Source organism: Papio anubis, chromosome 5, assembly GCF_008728515.1.
Source record: "Papio anubis isolate 15944 chromosome 5, Panubis1.0, whole genome shotgun sequence".
Classification (NCBI taxonomy): Eukaryota; Metazoa; Chordata; class Mammalia; order Primates; family Cercopithecidae; genus Papio; species Papio anubis.
The window spans coordinates 59,219,791-59,232,024 of NC_044980.1; positions in this window are offsets into that span (position 1 = coordinate 59,219,791).

Below are 12,234 nucleotides of genomic sequence, written 5' to 3' on the forward strand. Positions count from 1 at the left end.
CTCTTAGAGTCCTGGCTGAGCCTGATAATTAAATTGATATAAGAAAGACTAATAGGAGAAAAACATACAAACGTATTTAATATAGTTTTACATACCATAGGAGCCCTCATAAAGAAATGAAGACCCAAAGAGCACTTAGAGTCAATCACTTACATACTATACTGAATTACATAAAGAATAGTAAGTTATAAAATATAATAAAGCAAAGGAGCTTGGGCTAAAGTAAGGTTAGTTTAACAAGGTTTGTTTGTATAGATTTCCCTTGGTGTCAACTTTCTATCCTTGATGATATGAATGTTATTTTCCTTTTGGTAGAGGGAGAACATCTTTCACATGGGAATTTCATCTCCTGCTTTTAAGAAAAAGAATAAAAGTCAGGCCAGGTGCAGTGGCTCAAACCTATAATCCCAGCACTTTGGGAGGCCAAGGTGGGTGGATCACGAGGTCAGGAGTTCAAGATCAACCTGGCCAACATGGTGAAACTCCATCTCCACTAAAGATACAAAAAATTAGCCAGGCAAGGTGGCGCATGCCTGTAATCCCAGCTACTAGGGAGGCTGAGGCAGAAGAATTGCTTGAACGTGGAGGCGGAGGTTGCAGTGAGCCAAGATCACGCCATTGCACTCCAGCCTGGGTGACAAGGTGAGACTCCATGAAAGAAAGAAAGAAAGAAAGAGGAGAGAGAGAGAGAGAGAGAGAGAGGGGGAGGGAAGGGAGGGTGGGGAGGGAGGGGAGGGAAAGGGAGGAAAAGAAAGGCAGAGAGATCTTCTTCTACTTGCTATTTTTTAAGTTCCCTTAATTCAAAATAGTCAATATCCTAGATCAGTGTATTTTGGAATGGCATATTCTTTTTTATTTGTTTGTTTATTTGTTTGTTTGAGACAGAGTCTTGCTCTGTCACCCAAGCTGAAGTGCAGGGTCACGATCTCGGCTCACTGCAACCTCCACCTCCTGGGTTCAAGCAATTCTCCTGCCTCAGCCTCCTGAGTAGCTGGGATTACAGGGGTGTGCCATCATGCCAGGTTAATTTTTGTATTTTTAGTAGAAGCCAGGTTTCACCATGTTGGCCAGGCTGGTCTCCTACTCCTGACTGTGAGTGATCCACCCACCTCGGCCTCCCAAAGTGCTGGAATTATAGGCATGAGCCACTGCTCCAGGCCAAGAATAACATTTTTTTAAAATTATTATACTTTAAGTTCTAGGGTACATGTGCACAAGGTAGAGGTTTGTTACACAGGTATACATGTGCCATGTTGGTTTGCTACACCCATCAACTCGTCATTTACATTAGGTATTTATCCTAATGCTATCCCTCCTCCAGTTCCCCACCCCCCAACAGACCCTGGTGTGGGATGTTCCCCTCCCTGTGTTTATGTGTTCTCATTGTTCAACTCCCACTTACGAGTGAGAACATGTGGTATTTGGTTTTCTGTCCTTGTGAGAGTTTGCTGAGAATGATGGTTTCCAGCTTCATCCATGTTCCTGCAAAGGACATGAACTCACCCTTTTTTATGGCTGCATAGTATTCCATGGTGTATATGTGCCACATTTTCTTTATCCAGTCTATTATTGATGGACAGTTGGGTTGGTTCCAAGTCTTTGCTATTGTGAATAGCGCCGCAATAAACATACATGTGCATGTGTCTTTATAGTAGAATGATTTATAAGCCTTTGGGTATATACCCAGTAATGGGATTGCTGGGTCAAATGGTATTTCTAGTTCTAGATCCTTGAGGAGTCGCCACACTGTCTTCCACAATGGTTGAACTAATTTACACTCCCGCCAACAGTGTAAAAGTGTTCCTATTTCTCCACATCCTCTTCAACATCTATTGTTTCCTGACTTTTTAATAATCACCACTCTAACTGGCATAAGATGGCATCTCATTGTGGTTTTGATTTGCATTTCTCTGATGACCAGTGATTATGAGCATTTCTTCATGTGTCTGCTGGCTGCATAAATGTCTTCCTTTAAGAAGTGCCTGTTTATATCCTTTGCCTGCTTTTTTATGGGGTTGTTTGTTTTTTTCTTGCAAATTTGTTTAAGTTATTTGTAGATTCTGGATATTAGCCCTTTGTCAGACGGATAGATGGCAAACATTTTCTCCCATTCTGTAGGTTGCCTCTTCACTCTGATGATAGTTTCTTTTGCTGTGCAGAAGCTCCTTACTTTAATTAGATCCCATTTGTCTATTTTGGCTTTTGTTGCCATGGCTTTTGGTGTTTTAGTCATGAAGTCTTTGTCCATGCCTATGTCCTGAATGGTATTGCCTAGGTTTTCTTCTAAGGTTTTTATGGTTTTTGGTCTTATATTTAAGTCTTTAATCCAGCTTGAGTTAATTTTTGTGTAAGGTGTAAGGAAGGGATCTAGTTTCAGCTTTCTACATATGGTTTACCAGTTTTCCCAGCACCATTTATTAAATAGGGAACCCTTTCCCCATTGCTTGTTTTTGTCAAGTTTGTCAAAGATCAGATGGTTGTAGATGTGTGGTGTTATTTCTCAGGCCTCTGTTTCATTCCATTGGTCTATATATCTGTTTTTGTACCAGTACCATGCTGTTTTGGTTAGTGTAGCCTTGTAGTATAGTTTGAAGTCAAGTAGCATGATTGGGATGGCATATTATTAACTCTTTGAATAGCAAAGATACAATCGAATATATTAAATGAATGTTGGGTTTAATTAGTTGAAAACTTATACATCTTATGGTTGCAGTTTAATTAATCTGATATAGCACGGAAAGCAATTTGGTAATGTATATTAAGCATTTTAGGCTATTTATATGGTCTTAAAGGTAGACTTCATTTTTTAAATGTCTCATGGGGACATATTGTAAAATGAAGACAAAGACTTCTTGTCCACTAGGTTATTTATAGTAGAAATATTTGGAAACTTTCTAAACATATTGAAAATAAGTAATTATTGTTATCCATACCAAAAATATTATACAGTCAATAAAATGACTTTTTGAGTAATCTTAAACAAGCAGGTCAGGGACAATGCATGGCTAAATTGAAAAGTAAACCACAAAATGGCATACATATAACACAATATTAAGTCTATATTTCAATGGATATTCTTTTAAAAACCATAGAAAAAAGATTAAAAGAAAATACACCAACATGTTATCTCTGGTTGATTCTGGTTGTTAAGCTTACCAGTGATTATTTTATTTTTCTTCTATTTTCTTCTAGTTTTTAAACTGTAAGAATGTTTTACTTCTTTTAACTTTAAAATTTTTTTGTAGATAATTTTAGGTTTTCTATGTTGAAAGAAGAATTCCTTTCCAATCCTTATTCATTTTATTTCTTCTTACATTATCATGCAGGCTAGGATCTCAAATACAATGTTAAATAATGTTTAAAGGCAAGTAGTGATGGCAGGCACCATTGTACTTTTTTATATCTCAAAGGGAATGTTTTTAGTGCTTCACCACTACGGATATTTGCTCTAGGTTTTTTGTAGATACCCTTTCTAAGATTTAGTAATTATTTTTCAATTTCCTAGCTTGCTCATAAAGTATTTATATTTATTTGCTTCAATTATATGAATTATTTTATCTGATAAAAATGTCATATAATTTTTCTCCTTTAATCTGATACATAAAATTACATTGACTGTTTTTTTATATTAAATTAACCTCTCGGACAAGGAAGAACCCCAATTTGTTAATGCTATATTACCATTTTCATACATAGATTCTGACTGCTAATGTTTTGCTTAGGATTTTTGTAGCTATGTTAATAAGTGAGATTGTCCCTAAATTTCTTTTCTTGTACTATCGTTTTCAAAATTATGCTAGTGTTGTAAGATAAGTCAGGAATACTCCCTTTATCTATATTCTGGAATAATTTGCTTAAGATTAGAATTATTATTTGCTTAAATGTTTGATAAAACTTGCCTGTAAGCCATCTGGGAATTGTATTTTTTCTTTGTGAAAAAAATTTTTATCTTAATTTCTTAAAGTAAGCTTTTCTAAGAATTTTTTTATGTTATTGAATTTGGGAATGTGGTTGGCATAAAATTGTTCTTAATATCCTCTTCTTTTCTTGTTTATATCTGCAACATCTGTAGTGATTATCTCTTTTTTGAATCAGTAACATTGTTTATATATGCCTTATCGATTTTGCCAGAGGCTTATCAAATATATTAATTATTTTTTAAAACACGATTTTTTCTCTTTGGTCTAGTGTCAGTTTGTTTACTATTTTATTCATTACTATTCTTATCTGTTATTTTCTTGCTAACACTTTTTGAGTTTCTTCTCTGATATTCTTTTTCTGACATCTTGACTTAGATACTTAGCTTATTAATTTAGTCCTTCTATTCTTTTTTATTTTCTTTCTCAACTTTTATTTTAAATTCAGGGGATACATGTGCAGATTTATTACCTGGTTTTATTTCATGAGGCAGAGGTTTGAGGTCTAAACGCTCTCATCACCCAGGTACTAAGCATAGTACCCAGCAGTTTTTCAACCCTTGCCCTCCTCTCTCCATCCCCTCTCTAATAGTCACCAGTGTCCATTATTACCATTTTATGCCCATGAGTATCCAATGCTTAGCTCCCACTTGTGAGAACATGTAATATTTGGTTTTCTGATCTTGCATTAATTTGCTTAGGATAATGACCTCCAGCTCCAACCATGTTCCTGCAAAGGATATGATTTTGTTCTTTTTTATGGCTGCATAGTATTCCATGGTGTGTATGCACCACGTTTTCTTTATCTAGTACACCACTGATGGGCACCTAGACTGATTCCATGGCTTTGCTATTGTGAATAGTGCTATGATGAACATATGAGTACATGTGTATTTTGGTAAAATAATTTCTTTTCTTTTAGATATATACCCAGTAATGAGATTGCTGTGTCAAATGATAGTTCCAAGTTCTTTGAGAAATCTCCAAACTGCTTTCCTCAGGGGCTGAACTAATTTACATTCTTACCAACAGTGTAGTATGTGTTCCTTTTTCTCCACAGCCCTGCCAACATCTGTTGCTTTTTGATTTTTTAATAATCATCATTCTGACTGGTTGGAGATGGTATCTCGTTTTGACTTTGATTTGCATTTCTCTGATGGTTAGTCATGATGAGCATTTTCTTCATGTTTGTCGGCTGCTTATACGTCTTCCTTTCAGAAGTGTCTGTCCAAGTCTTTTGTTCATTTTTAATGGAGTTATTTATTTTTTGCTTGTTCAATTATTTAACTTCCTTATAAATTCTGGATACTGGACCATTGTTGGAGGAATAATTTGATCATGTTTTCTACCATTTTGTAGTTATCTGTTTACTCTGTTGGTAGGTTTTGGGTTTTTTTTGTTTTTGTTTTTCTGTGCAGAAGCTCTTTAGTTTAATTAGGTCCCGCTTGTCATTTTGTTTTTGTTTTTGTTGGAGTTACTTTTTTTTCTTTTTTGAGACAGAGTCTCACTCTGTTGCCCAGGCTGGAGTGCAGTGGTGTGATCTTGGTTCACTGCAATCTTTGTCTCCCAGGTTCAAGCGATTCTCCTGCCTCAGCCTCCCAAGTAGCTGGGATTACAGGCACCTGCTACCATGCCCAGCTAATTTTTGTATTTTTAGTAGAGACGGGGTTTTACCATGTTGGCCAGGCTGGTCTCAAACTCCTGACCTCAAGTGATCTGCCCACCTTGGCCTCCCAAAGTACTGGGATTACAGGCATGAGCCACCGTGCCCAGCTTGGAGTTACTTTTGAGGGCTTAGTAACACATTCTTTCCCAAGGCCGTGTCCAGAATGTTTCATAGGTTTTCTTCTAGGATTCTTTTAGTTTGAGGTCTTACATTTTAATTTTTGATCCATCTTGCATTAATTTTTATATGGTGAAAGGTAGGGGTCCATTTTAATTCTTCTGCATATGTCTCACCAGCTATCCCAGAACCATTTGATGAATACAGAGTCTTTTCCTACTTGTTTAACTTTGTTGACTTTGTCAAAGATTACATGGCTATAGCTATATGGCTTTATTTTGGGGTTCTCTATTCTGTTATGTTGGTCTATATGTCTGTTTTTGTAGCAGTACCATGCTGTTTTGATTACTGTAGACTTGCAATATAGTTTGAAGTCAGGTAATTTTTGCTTAGGATTGTTTTGGCTATTTGGGCTCTTTTGTTTGGTTCCTTATAAACTTTAGAATAGTTTTTTTCCAATTCTGTGAAAAATGGCATTAGTAGTTTGACAGGAATAGTGTTGAATCTGTAGATTGCTTCGGGTAGTATGGCCATTTTAATGATATTGATTCTTTCAATCCATGATCATGGAATGTTTTCAATTTGTTTGTCCAAGGTTGACCTTGGGCAGCCTGGTGACCATATGCCTTGGTGATGCTTGTTTTCTATAGTATCTTGCAGATGTTCTCTGGATTTCTTATATCTTGATGTCTACCTCTCCAGCAAGAGTAGGAAAGTTTTTTTGAATTATACCCTCAAATATAATTTTCAGTTCGTTTGCTCCTTCTCTCTCATGAATGTCAGTAATTCACACATTTGGTTGCTTTACATAATCTTATATTTCTTGAAGACTTTTCTCATTTTTTTAAATTCTTTTTTCTGGACAGGCATGGTGGCTCATGCCTGTCATCCCAGCACTTTGGGAGGCCAAGGCATGTGGATCACCCGAGGCCAGGAGTTTGAGACCAGCCTGGCTAACATGGTGAAAACCCATCTCTACCAAATATACCAAAATTTGCTGGGAATGATGGCACATGCCTGTAATCCCAACTACTTAGGAGACTGAGGCAGAAGAATCACTGGAACCTGGGAGGGGGAGGAGGAGGTTGCAGTGAGCCAAGAATGTGCCATTGGACTCCAGCCCCAGCAACAATAGTGAAACTCCATCTTAAATAAATTTAAAAAATAAATAAACTTTTTCTTTAGTTTTGTGAGATTGGGTTAGTTCAAGAGAGTGGTCTTCAAGCTCTGAAATTCATTCTTCTACTTGGTCCAGTCCATTGATAAAGCTTTTAATTGTATTTTGAAATTCCTTAAGTGAGTTTTTCCATTTCAGCAGCTCCAATGGATTAATTTTTAAGATGTTTATCTCTTCCTTTATTTCCTGGATTGCTTTAGAAGTTTCTTTTTGTTGGTTTTCAAGTTTGTCTTGGATCTCAGTGAGCTTCCTTGCAATCCATGCTTTGAATACATTATCTGTCATTTTTGAATTTTCATTTTGGTTAGGGATAATTGCTGGAGATCTAGTGCGATTCTTTGGTGGTGTCACTACATTCAGATTTTTCATGGTGCCAGAATTCTTGCATTGATTCCTTCTCATCTGGAGAAGCTGGCACTTTTAATTTTTGTAATTATTTTTATGTGGGTAGGATTCTTCAGTAGGGCACTGTCATGGGGGCTGTTTACCAGTGTTCTCTTCTCCAGGGTCTTGGGTGACCTTCATGTTTCAGTAGATTCCCGTTTTTCTTTTTTTAATTAAAGTTCACAGAGTTGGTCTTTCTGTACTAACTTGCTATTTCCAAGTGGCTGAGGCATGCTGAAAGCCTCCAATCCACCATCTTGGAAAAAAAGTTTGTTTTTATATAGGCATTTAAGGCTCTAAATCACCCTACAATTATTATTTTGGATGCATTGAACAAGTTTGGATATATAATATTTTCATATCATTCAAATGGAAATATTTTTGAATTTCTATTATGAGTTATTTGACACATTAGCTATTAGAAATGTTTTTTTAAATTTCCAAGTATATGGAATTTTGTAATTATCTCTTGTTTGTGATTTATAACCTAACTGCCTTGTAGTCAAAGAATGAAGTCTATATGCTGCCAGACTTTTGAAAATTGTTGAGAATTGCTTTGTGGCCCAGCATGGGGTTGATATTCCTAAATATATACATTTTATAGTTGCATATCCTGGGCATATGGTAATTTATTGTCCTATTCAGATTTTCACTCTTACTGATATTTTTTACAGTTTGATTTCTGAATTATTGAGAAAAAATATGTTTAAAACCTTCTATTATGATTATGGGTTTGTCTATTTCTCCTTTTAATTATCAATTTTTTGCTTTACATATTTTGAGGTTTTGTTGTTAGATAGCTTCCTAGTAAATTAAAGTTTTTACCACTATGGATTGACTCTCATTATTGTATATTAATGTCTCTTGTTTTAAGGTCTATTTTGCCTGATATTAATATACCTATTAACTTTATTTTGGTTATTATTTACATGCAATATATTTTATCATCCTTTAACTTTCAACCATTCTTCATTTTTATATTTAGATATGTCTCTTGTAAATAGCAAATTTTTTAGCTTTTTATTTTTATGTAATTATAGATTCACAACTAATTGAAAACATCTTACAGAGAGGTTCTGTTTACCTTCACCCCATTTCCCCCAATGGTTACATCTCATAAAACTGTAGTTTAGCAAAACCAGGAAACTGACATTGGTATAATGTGTGGATATAGTTCTATGTCATTGTATCACATGTGAAGTTTTGTGTATCTACCACTGCAATCAAGATACAGAACTATCCTATTATCACAAACATCTAAACAGCCAAATGAACAAGATGACAGCCAATTGATATTAAGCAGCCTTTGTCAGTGCCCCTTCCTTCCCTCCTCTCTAGCCCTCCAATGTGGCTGGATGGCATATAAATAAATTCTCATATTGGCAAACGTGGTAGGACTAAATTCAGAAATGTCTAGTTCTAGGGATTCAAATGGCAGCATTAGGACCCCTGTGTGGGCTTCATTTTGTGGGCTTCACTGTGAGGCAGGCTTCCTTTATGTTGTGGGAAACAGGCTACAGGAAGCTTCTGGCTTCCACCCCCTGCATAGTTAGTGAGTCTGGAGAAAAGAGTTAGGTCTCTTTGGACCAGTCACTATATCTAGGGGACAGGTGCTTTGATTATCCAGACTAGATTGAAGGCCTTCTTTTATGGTGTGGGAAGTGGAATCCCATAACCTTAGCTCCCCCATCTTCCCACCAGAATCATATGGAGAGGAAGAAAATGAAAATAATTGTTTCTGTTACCAGAAGAGGGAAGGCAGGCAGAAGCAATGGCTGCTCACTGCACCAGTGATTATGATACATAGCCTGGGTTGGAATCACTGTTGTACACATTCTCCTAGAGAATGACTTATGAAGTTAAGGGCTTAAACTTTCACTTCTACCAGAAAGATTGTCAGACATGTATCTTGACCCCTAATCTGTTTACTGAATTTTAGATGTAGTATATATAATTACCTGCAGGACTCTTTCCCTAAGAAATCTCATTGTTACCTCAATTTAGCACATCTACACCCCACAAAACCAGCTTCTCCTCTGGTTGTTGATATTTCAGACAATGATTCTGCCATTATTGAGCCTCCTAAATATAAAACCCTGGAGACATTCTTCAAACCTCCCTTTCCCATTATTCCAAATTCTATCAAGTCTTCCTTCATAATGTCTTTCACAACTCCCCCTTTCCTTTTCCACTGCTATTTTTAAATTCCAGCCTCCATTATTTTACAGCAATAATGTTTCTCATTCTAGTCTCTACTTTATTCATTCTATACACTAATGCCACATTAATCTTCTCAAAACATTGCTAGACTTTCACTTTCAAAATAAAAAATATAATCAATTTTCTCTATTATTTATACAATGAAGTCCAAAATACTTAGCCTAGTATTTCAAGATCTGTTATAATCTGGCTCCAATCCACTTTTCCAATCTTCTTGATTATTTGCTTATATATACCTGCTGATCCAGTCAAACTGATATAATTGTCATTCCCCATGCATAGTATGTATATTTGAACCCTCCTCTTATGCATACTGATTCTCCTGCCTTGAATGCTTTCCTTATCCTTTTCTCCTTACTAAAATCCCATCTCTTTTATTCAAGAGCCACATCAAATTTTATCTCTCCCTGAAATCTTTCTTTACAAATTCAGCAACATGTTGGCTCTCTCCACTAAACTTTTGCAGCACTCTGGCCCTCTACTCATTTTAGCAACAAAATGTGAGTCCTTTCCTTCCCCAACCATAGTCAAATACTGTGTATGCCACAAACCAACTCATCTCTCTCTACTTCCAGCTCCCCAGACACTCCTGTCTAACATAGATAGTGCACAAGAAATTCCCACACCTAAAACTAGTCTTGTTGCCAAGGGTGGGAAGCCTGGTGTAGATAAGCTTGTGTACCGATGAGGTCATTGAAATACACCCTTTCTCTGCTCCCAAGAATGTTGGCATTGTTCACATCACTGAACTTCTGCTTCAGATTTTTCTTCAGGTTCTCCAGTTTCTTCTAAAAATTTGAGCCCAGCTCTAAATCTCATTATACTGCTCTGTGACCTCAGAAGCTTACTGAGCTCTTGTTAGCTTGATCCTCTATTCCCTTGTGTGCTGGGAGACTTACTCCCAACAAACTTCTCTCACAGACGCGTCTGACATACTATACATATTGCTTGCCATTTCTACTTCTGTTACAGTTAGTTCCTCTTAGGCAGGGTGTTGTGGGAAGTCAGGGACCCTGAACAGAGGGACTGGCTGGAGCTGAGGCAGAAGAACATAAATTGTGAAGATTTCACAGACATTTATCACTTCCCTAATAATACTGTTATAATTTCTTATGTCTGTCTTTACTTTAATCTCTTAATCCCATTATCTTCGTAAGCTGAGAATGTACGTCACCACAGGACCGCTATTGTACAAATTGATTGTAAAACACGTGTTTGAACAATATGAAATCAGTGCACCTTGAAAAAGAACAGAATAACAGCGATTTTCAGGGAACAAGGGAAGATAATCATAAGGTCTGACTGCCTGTGGGGTCAGGCAGAATAGAGCCATATTTTTCTTCTTGCAGGGAGCCTATAAACAGACGTGCAAGTAGGAAAGATATCACTGAATTCTTTTCCCAGCAAGGAATATTAATAATTAATACCCTGGGGAAAGAATGCATTCCTGGGGGGGAGTCTATAAATGGCCGCTCTGGGAGTGTCTCTCTTATGTAGTTGAGATAAGAACTGAAATAGACCCTCATCAGTAATTCTAATTTTGCCTTTGCCTTGTGATCTTTATTGCGCTTTGAAGCATGTGATCCTTGTGACCTACTCCCTGTTCGTACACCCCCTCCCCTTTTAAAATCCCTAATAAAATCTTGCTGGTTTTGTGGCTCAGGGTCGTCATCATGGTCCTACCAATATGTGATGTCACCCCCTGAGCCCAGCTGTAAAATTCCTCTCTTTGTACTCTTTCTCTTTATTTCTCAGACCAGTCAACACTTAGGGAAAATAGAAAGAACCTAGGTTGAAATATTGGGGGCTGGTTCCCCTGATAGCAGGGATCTATCTTGTTTGTCTTTGTGTTCTCAGAAACTAGCATATAGTAGGTATATAAGTCATGTTTTTTAAAATAAACTTTTAATTTTTGAATAATTATAGAGTTATGAAAAAAAGTTGCAAAAATAGCACAGAGAATTCTTTTAATCTCTTTGCCCATCTTCCTTCAATGTTAACTTCTTATGTAACCATTATACACACTTATCAAAACTAAAAAATTAATATTGGTACAGTACTATTAACCAATGGTACAGAATCCAGATTTCACAGATTATCCACAAATGTCCCTTTTTTGATCTAGGATCCAATCAAGGATACCACATTGAATATAATCATTTTGTCTGCTTGGTTTTCTCCAATCTTTGACAGTAAATCAAAATAATCTTTCCTTGTTTTCAATGACCATGACTTTTGTGAAGAGCATTAGTCATGATTTTGGGGAATTTTCCTTAACATTAGTTTTCTCTGATGTTTCTTTTCCCTAATTTATTTATTTTTCTTAAATGACAAATAAAAATTGTATATATTTATTGTGTAAAACAGGATGTTTTGAAATATGTATACATTGTAGAATGGCTGAATCAAGCTAATTAGCAAATGTATTATCTTGCATACCATTTTTGTGGTGAAAACACTTAAAATCTACTCTCAGTGATTTTCAAGAATACAATGCATTATTAACTATAGTCAACATATTGCATAATAGAGCTCCTGAAATTCTTCTTCCTATCTGACTGTAATTTTGTACCCTCTGACCAACATCTTCCCAGCACCTCTTCCCTGACACCCCAGCCCTGGGTCATATATTTTGAACCAAAGAAATCTCTGCTAAGTTAGACCTCTTTAGATATTTGTGCTAATATGAATCATGCCAATTTTGTCCAGTCTCTTTTAACATGGCAAAATGGACAGTCAGTTCCCCATCAAGA